Source organism: Pteropus vampyrus, unplaced genomic scaffold (genome assembly GCF_000151845.1).
Source record: "Pteropus vampyrus isolate Shadow unplaced genomic scaffold, Pvam_2.0 Scaffold483, whole genome shotgun sequence".
In the NCBI taxonomy this organism is placed as follows: domain Eukaryota; kingdom Metazoa; phylum Chordata; class Mammalia; order Chiroptera; family Pteropodidae; genus Pteropus; species Pteropus vampyrus.
In genome coordinates, this window is record NW_011889264.1 from 92,961 (window position 1) to 102,096 (window position 9,136).

The following is a 9,136-nucleotide window of genomic DNA, read 5'->3' on the forward strand; positions in this document are numbered from 1 at the left end:
GTTGTCCCTCTCAATTTTCCCAAGTGAAAGTTCTCTGTGATCAGCAAACTCAATAAAGGAGGGCTTTGAGGTGGGAGCAGGAGACAATTTAGTTGGAAGGCCAGGCGAGGGCATTGTCTGAAAGACAGGTGCTCCAAGTGTTGGATATTGGCTTGAGAAAACATCAGTTGTCCATAGCAGAGGGTGAAGGGACTGTAGGAAACAATGGAAGGCTTAAACAACAAAGCCAAGCTACTCATTAGCATCACTCCCCCAATTCTGGTTCCCTTTTCCATGCAGGTCAGAAACTCAATGGTCTTGTCCTCCATAGCCATTTGCTTTACCTTTATCAAGGGCCTTCTTTGTGAGTCGAAGCTCTGTAGGTTCTAGAGGCACTAATATAGAGAAAACACAGATCTTGCCTTCAAGGAGTTCAAGGTCTAGATGAGGAACCAACATGTAAAAATAATGATACTATGTTTTAATTTTGAACAATGGTTATGTATAACTTCTACAATCCCTTTCCTCACCCTGCAAATAAATACTCCTGAAATGGTCTTTTCAAGCCAAAGTGATAAGGAATAAATTAGGATGGTATGGGATAGTTGAAAGAATCTGGGTTAGAATTCCATCTCCATGGCATTTTAAACTGGAGGTCTTTGAACTGGAGTTATACATATCTCTGGGCATGAAGCCTTTTTAAAGGGGAATCGAGCTTCATGTGTTATCTTTTTTAAAACGAATCTGCCTAAGAACACACCAGCATCAGAGATCCTGCCAGTTTCCTTGTTCCAATCATCTTTCTCCCACTTTGGGAAAGATAAGGTAGATCATCTGAATCCTACTGTGCTGTATATTACAACCAGAAACACTGAATTTGAATGCAAGTAAAGGCATAATTTAAAAGATTAACATCCCATTAACTACTCCCTCATTCATTTGAGTAAGAGGTGAATTTTCAATGGAAATAATTTTATGCTGCTTTGATTGGTACTATTAGTGTGTAACTGATAATCATAATCTAACTTAAGCCCAAAGAAAATTGTTGATATTTAGAGCCTTATGGTCATAGTATATATAGATTTTAAGATTTTAAGTTATATGTTATTGCAAAATAATAGGGTGATGGATAAGGGGCTTTCAAACATAAAAATATATTACATTAGAGTAATATTTGGTAGGAGACGTGGATTTCAAGGAGAAAAAGAATGATTTAAAATGTATAACTGTTTAGTCTATGGTCATGCCACCCTGAACGAGCCCGATCTCAGCTGATCTCGGAAGCTAAGCAGGGTCGGGCCTGGTTAGTATTTGGATGGGAGACCTCCAAGGAATACCGAGTGCTGTAGGCATTTAAAAAAATTAAATAAACAAACAAACAAATAAATAAATAAAATGTATAACACTTGAAGAAGGGCTTATCTGTACCTTTTTATTTTTAAATGGATGATAGTAGATATCAAGTCACTACGATATTTATATTTCATTAGATGTATTTATGACAGGGAAATGACAATTTTATTTTTAAATTGTCATTTCACTGTTATAAATACATCTAAGATCTGTACTGTGCCAGAAATTACATGTTTTGCATCTAATTAAATGCATGACAAATAGCCCCAGAAAGTTTCCTTATGCCAATTGCCATCACCCAGCAACTAAATTTGAGTTTCAAACATCTTAGTTTTGTCTATTCTTGAATTTCTATGAACAGAATAATATAAGTACTTTTTGTGTCTGACTTACTTTGCATAACAATGTTTTTGAGATTCATCTATGTCATCCCTTTTTGTTGCTGAGTAGCATTGCATTGTATAAAAATCCATGACTTATTTATCCTTTCTCCATAGATATTTGGGCTGTTTCCAGTTTGGGGCAATTACAAATAAGGCCACTATGAGCATTCTCGTTCAAGTAAAAAAAAAAAAATTAATACAGTAGTTCCCCCTTATCCACGGTTTTGTTTTCCAAATGGTTTCAGTTACCTATAATTAACTACGGTCCAAAAATATTAATGGAAAGTTACAGAAATAAACAATTCATAAATTTTAAATTGCATGCTATTCTGTATAGTGTGATGAAATCTTGAGCCGTCCTGCTTTGTCCCCCCTGAGATGTGAATCATCCCTTTGTCCAGCATATCCACACTGTATCTGCTACTCACCCATTAGTCACTTAGTAGCTGTCTCAGTTATTGGATCGACTGTCACAGTATCACAGTGTTTGCGTTTAAGTCACCCTTGTTTTACTTAATAATAACCCCAAAGCACAAGAGTAGTGATGCTGGCAATTCGGATATGCCAGAGAGAAGCCATAAAGTGCTTCCTTTAAGTGATAAGGTGAGTACAGTATAATAAGATATTTTGAGAGACCAACCACATTCACGTAACTTTTATTCCAGTATATCGTTATGATTATTCTGTTTTACTTATTAGTGTTAATTCTCTCACTGTGCCTAAATTATAAATTAAACTTTATCATCGGTATGTAAATATAGGAAAAAACATATTGGATATAGGATTCAGTACTATCTGAGGTTTCAGGACTCCACTGGGGGGCTTAGAATGTAACCCCTGCAGATAAGGGGGGACGACTGTAAGATGAAAACTTTTAGGTGTCAACTTTAAAATGTGCAAGGGGATACATGTTCTTAGGCAGCGGTTTCTTTTTCTTTTTATTGTGAAATATAACATACATACAAAATAATGCCAAACTGTTTTTCCAAAGTACTTGTTGTATCGTTGAACACTGCTGCAACAATCTAGTGAACATGTAGTTATATATAAATATATATATATGTAAACATTGTAAATATCTTTCACTCTGTGGTTTACCTATTATACTCTTTATGGAGTATATCTATAAACTACAGTGTATAACTTTAGTGTAATTGAGTCTATCATTCTTCCCCTTTATTGTGAGGGCTGTTAGTAGCTTGCCTAATACATCCTTTCCTATTCATTAGTCATGAAGATATTTTCATATAGAATCTTCTAAAAAGCTGTCGAATTTTGCCTTTCGCATTTAAGTCTTTTATCCATCTGGATTTGATGTTTGTGTATGGCATGAAGTAGGGTGCAATTTCATTTTTTTTCCGTAAAAGTATCAAGCTATCTCTGCACCATTTATTAAAAAGATCTACTGTCTGTAGTGCCTCCTTTGTTATAAATTACATTGCTATAGAAGCGTGTATCTTTTTCTAGGGATATATAGTTTTTCAAAATTATTTTGATGGAATGTGCAAGCAGAAAATTCTGAAGACCACTCTACTAAACAAATTGTGTGGTCTTTAGTTATTTAACTTTTCTGAATTCTCTGCACTGTTGGGTGACTAAAATGGGGTTATGCAGTAAAACGGCTAGAAACTGACATAATAAGCCTCAGGGAGCAGTAATAATTGTTGTGTGTGTGTGTGTGTGTGTGTGTGGTTTTTTTCCTTGTTATATTTCAAGTGCTGTGGAGTACATGGAAACACCACCTGCTTTGAGGGCAGTCACTGCCAGAGGACATGACATTTGGGTGGGTCGTGAATGACAGTAGAATCCGTCATCTCTTTTTATGACTGTGATCTGTTAGCTGTCCATGGCGCATTTCCCATGTGTGTTTTATTTACTTTACTTTATATTTTATCTGGATTAGAAAGGTCCAGAAGGAAAGGACTGTCGCGCCCCAAATATTGACTTGTGGTGACCCCAGTAGCAGTTGCCTAAGAAGACCTAGAATTGTGCTGACTTCTTGTTTGTTAGACGCATATCCATGTCATGGCAGACAGGGCTGGGTCTCTTAAAAATTCCTGCCACTGCAGTGCTGCAGGATTCCTGAGTTCCACCCACACACTGCTCCCTCCCCAAACCCCCGCCACCGGTCAACACACGTACACCAACAAATTCACCCACTTGCCCCCAGCACCACCACCCATGGGAGTGGCGAAATCCATACCACACCTTTTGTACAGTCTTGCCTCTGAGAGAGAGAGCATAGGGTCTTGCACACACATAAGGCACTCGATAAGCATCGGGTGAATAACAAATGAGTAACCACATTAAGATTGGGATATAGGCGCACATTCCTATGTGCTGCAGTGTAGCAAGAAATGGGTAGATTATGTGGCCATTCCCAGTCCTGAGTGTGCACAGGAATCACGGGGGCGGGGATGGGATTCAGATTCCTCCTCCCCTTTCCCCCGCTGAATTAGAACAGAGATGTGCAGAAAGGAACGTTTTTAAATTAACTTTCTGGGAGATTCTGGTTTTGATGCCCTGTCATGTATGGGGATGATAGAATTACTAAACACCTGGATCTATTCTTACCCAAAAGAACCAATTTGGCAGTACTTACCAAAACTTAAAATTCTCATGCCTTTGAACTTATACTTCCTCCTAGACTTTTCCTTTGCCCCGAAATAAAAGCAAAAAGATGCTCAGCGTTTTTGAAACAGAAGAATATTTGAAACTAGGAAAAGGTACATTCATTCATTAAACCGATTTTATTGAGCATTGCAGGCATACCTCAGATATTGTAGGTTCAGTTCCAGACCACTGCATTAAAGTGAGTATCGCAGTAAAGAGGGTCATAATCTTTTTGCCGGTGGAGAGTCTTGTCTTCAGTTGTAAAAAATGCAACATCTGTGGAGGTCAATAAAACAAAGTGCCGTAAAACAAAATATGCCTATATTCTCATTACCAGACACAGAGGTGAATAACAACAAAATAATAAAGTCCCTATTCTTGTAGAGATTTACATTTAGTCCATTAAAGGAGGACTGAATGAATAATTTGTGATACACTCAAGCAATGGAATATTATTCCACCACATTAAAAGGGACAAGGTTTGTCAATATATACTGCTCTGAAAGGATGTTCAAGACATATTTCTAAAAAAAAAATGTAGGAAGCTTTTGAATGTATTACCTATTCGAAATCAATAAAATAAAGAAAAATATAAAAACAAGTTACAAAACAGTGCATATGGCATTGTCCCATTCGTGTGTAAAATATGTACATATATATAGATACATACATATAATACATAAGTAGAAAAAATTGTGAGAAAATGTTCAAAAAAATTAACAACAGTTATCACTGGGAAGTACGATTTAAGGGGGGAAATTTCGTTTTTTTTCTTTTTCCCCTTTCATGCTGTTTAAACTTTTTAACCTAAGGAAACAATACTTTCATGATTTTTTTTGACTTAAAAAAAATCCATAGAATCTTGAGAGCCTGTGAGATTTTCAAGTTCCAGCAGGGGGCAGCAGTGACTCTCAAATATTTCTGACGTCAGCAGAGCTGAAGCTTAGCGTCCACAGATTCCCAGTTCCAGGACCAAACACTGTACTTGGATCACCAGATTGTAAAGGAAACAAAAAGCAACACCACAGAAAGCTTAAAATGGTGAAGGAATTGTTGCGACAGAACATTTTCTCTACGGCTCTTTATTAACATTGATACATTAGTCTAAACTGCCTTTCCTTCTCCGGAGCTCAGTTTTCTTACTCATTAAAATCAGATGGTTTAACGAGATAATCTTAAAAAGTCTTTTCCAGCTCTAAAATTCTATGGCTTTAAGAATCTAAATCAGCATCAGGAAGAAACAAGCCCCAGTGCCCTGTGAAATTAATTGCTTATCAAAGAATCTGCTTTACAACCCTTAGCGGATCAAGATGAATTATTACCGGTTTATCTTTAGAATAGATCAAAGAATACTTTTTTGGAGGCGGGGGTGGGGGGAGGGAACAAGGATGTTAGTATTTATTTAATTTGCTGATGGAGAAAAAGCATTCTCCCACTCTATAAATGTTTAGCATGTGTATAAAGGTTGTAGGTCTGGTGTTTAGAAATTACACACAGGCTTACGAAAGAATCTTTACTGGGCTGGCCAAATTAATCAGCAGGCAGTTGTAGAGAAATAAACACAAGTTAACATTTAACCACAAACACAGGTCCCTGTTCTAGCTGCTTGGTCTTTCTCAGTAAGAGGGGCCTGAGAGCGTCAGCAGGCTGCTGGCGACTCTAGTGAGACCTGGGCTCTTCTGAGACCTCACCCACCTACCACTTTTATAAAATATATATTTAATATATATTTAAGTATTTAATATTCATAGGTAAGCATATGAATCATTAACTATTCCAGCTATTACTTCATGCCCCAACAGCAGGTCTCTTTTTGCATATAACCCTTTATAAATTGTAAATTTTTTTTCTTTTAACATTGGTGTAAGGTCACACAGCTAATAAGTGGCCGAAGCAGGATTCAAACTTGTGACTGGCTCTAAGACCCTCACACTTGACCATGACACTATATGAAACGAGAGTTCTCACTTCATGTGCTTGTGATTTGGAAGAGGTTGAATATCTGCAAGAGTAATTGGGTAGAAGAATATAAAGTGAATGATTATTGTGTCCCAAAGCCCCATCTAGCTCACGTGTACTAAGCACTTACTATGTGCTAGTCTCTGTCGGGTGCTGGGGTAAGGGTGTCAAAAGATGAAATAGACTTGGTCATCGTACTTTAAGAAACGTCTAGGTTTTGGAGGAGCGAGGAGCTGACCAGTAAGCAAACATAACGTGTATGAAATAATAAGGAAACACAAATGAGGAAGAAGAAGTCAATCATAGCAGTGTGGTTACATCCATGGACTGTGGACTCCAGATTTTAACTATGGAAGCTCTAAGCCTCAGTTTCCACATTTGTAAAATGGGCATAGCCTCTAGTATATGTAATTGCTGTGAGGGTTAAATGACTTAATGCATTATTAAGTGGCTTAGCATTGAACCCAGCAGATGGAAAGACATTAAAATATTAGTTAATAATATTGTTTCATGAAGCTAAGCAAAATCAGAATCGTGCATACAACCACATTTCTGAAATGTCAACACCCCTTTCTCAAATGATTCTAAATATCCCAGCACCAAAGACCCATTTCCTTGATATTTATTCTTTATTCTTTCCTTGATATTTATTTGATCCTACTAGAATGTCTCCAAGAAAGAATGATGTGGCAAAGGGGCCCCAGCACCGGGAAGGGGAGCTGGAACACTGAATGGACCTCGTGACAGGCAAATCGAGAGAACTAACCTGGAGCGTGTGTTAGAAAATTTCTAGGACCTATTCCCTGAGGTTTTCATTCTGCTCCAAATTGAATTTCAATACATACTTTATAAATATTTTAATGTAACTATAATCTTAGGGAAGGTTTCACATGAGTTTATCCTGCAATCATTTCCCTTCCCAACTAGCTTATTTATTATTTTCTCCCAAACACTGACTCACCTCTTTCATCCTTAGCATATCAAGGACAATTGCTGAGATATGCTACAGTGGCTGCCCCTTTCAACTTCTGAGTCTTGGCGTGAAGGCATGTGAGATCTTTCATCTGAAACCCTCTGTCTTCTGACAGCCATACATAAGCTAACATCTCTCCTCTAAAAACCAACTAAAAACTCACCTCTTCCTGGAATCCTTCCCTGATGAGTTCTTTACTTTTGCCCTCTGTTCCTTGCCACAAATGGAATATAGCCGGGGAAGTGTTCTTACATCTTTGTTATGTGTGGAAGTTCTGTTTCTTCCCATGGGGGGCGGCATGGATTTGTGAAGAGAGCAGGGACCCTGGAATCTGGCATGAATTCATACAGCAGCCTCACTCCTGAGTTCTCAAATTCATTTTGGCTGTCCTTTGTCACCTTGGGACTGCTGCTTTATTCTTGTGAGTCGTTGTCTTTCATCCTAGCTTCTCCAGGCCGCTGTCCCTTCCCCTCTTCATTTCTCTCCAAGAGTGGAGAGAGGGCCCCCTTTTTTAACTTCCCAAAGCACAACTAAGACCCTACTGTGTGCCCCACCATTAATGTAGTGTTGTCATTTGTCTAATGGGGATCATTATAGGCTCTTTCTCACTGAATTCTTGTAAGGATGACATGAGCTCAGGCACATTTACAAAACTTGGCATACAGAAGTGTTGTGGCAGATACCTTAGACTGGTTTGTTCAAAATCCATCCCAACCCCATTCTAGCCTGCTTCCTGGACCACAGGTGCTAGAAAGCTAACATTTCTCAAACTCCCTTGCAACTACAGTTCTATTTGGGATTTAGATTCCATTCGAGTGAGACTTTAGAATTATGAGTTATGTGGAGGGAGAAGCAGGTGTGAAGCATCCATTTTGCTGGTGCTGATTATGGCAAAGGCAGCGTGATTCTGAAGCCAGCAGCTGTGGTGGCAGCTTAGCAGTTCTGAAGCTTCTGGATAGCGGCAGAGACTGTGACTTGCTTGTCAACCAGTTCCACAGTGTAATTTTAGAAGTGTAATTTTATTCCTGGATGTTTAACCTAGAGTCTATTTCTTAACTTTCCTAATGATTCTGTGAGCTATCCATACCCTTTAATAAATCCTTTTGTGCCTAAATTAGCAAGCAAAGAATCTGTTGTCTGCAACCAAGAATACTGACCAATACATAAGTGATCAATAAATGTGAGCTGTTACTATTTTTTTAAAAACTTTGTTGAAGCCTTGGTAATAATACATTTCAGGGAAGAAAATTTAAAACTAGTTACTAGGTAAGACTATGTAAAATAATTTCTAGAGTAGCATTGTCTCATAGAGCTTTCTTTAATGATGGAGATGGTCTATGTTTGCACCCACTGTGGTACCCACTCGGAATATGCGGCTATCGAGTGCTTGAAACGAGGCTACTGTGACTGAGGAATGAAACTTTTAATTTGATTTGATTTTAATTCACTTAAATTTAAAATTAAATAATCCCATGCAGTTGGTGGCTACTGTGTTGGATGGGACAGTGCTTGAGGGTTTCAGTCCTACCCTTCCACAAGGGTCCTTCACAGCCATCTCTCTCCCTCTCAAGCCAAGAAACTTCTTCAATCAGTTTTTCCTCAAACTCCAGTCTCAGGCCACATCTTAATAACCTACACAGGTGCAACATGCCCACGGCAATAACAACTTTCATATAATAAGCTTAGTTCTCATTGTCCCCAAACTCCAGTCTAGACTTGCATATTGGCTTTCATTTGCACAGTCAAAAGCTCACTGAAGTGTTTTTGCTAAAATGCAATCTGTCTCAAAAGGCAAATCTCACTCTTCGTTTAGAGAAAAAAACCAATTTTTTTAATTAAAAAAAACCATATTTTTTCTATCATTTCTAGATTTCGA

At 38.0% G+C, this 9,136-nt stretch overlaps 1 pseudogene; it reads left to right on the forward strand.

The window, feature by feature from the left end:
- The first annotated feature begins 1,212 nt into the window (after positions 1–1,212).
- Positions 1,213–1,331, forward strand: LOC111732713 (annotated as a pseudogene).
- Positions 1,332–9,136: the final 7,805 nt, after the last annotated feature.